Below are 343 nucleotides of genomic sequence, written 5' to 3' on the forward strand. Positions count from 1 at the left end.
TTCATTGAAATCTGAATATAACACATTCAGATTTATATGTATAGAATATAAAACAATTATATGCGTTTTTAAACAAAGACTGCTCTATATTTTGGTTGGTGATACATGTACAGGTCAATTTTCACTCGAAGCTATTGGAAAGAAGAGCACGTTGAAACGGAGGTTGAATCTTAAGTGTTTATTATAGTACGCATCGTACGAGGTCTGGTAGGGCCAACGTAATGCGTAACCTGTTTGATTATGCACCGGTTTGCGTTGTAATTAGCGCGGCCTGTTTGGCCAGACCCTACCAGGTACTCGTGCTACGTGCGCTGTAACTCATGTGACCCGGTTGCTGGCCCAC

This window comes from Ceratina calcarata, unplaced genomic scaffold (assembly GCF_001652005.2).
Source record: "Ceratina calcarata isolate Rehan_Ccalc_2016 unplaced genomic scaffold, ASM165200v1 scaffold46.2, whole genome shotgun sequence".
NCBI lineage: Eukaryota > Metazoa > Arthropoda > Insecta > Hymenoptera > Apidae > Ceratina > Ceratina calcarata.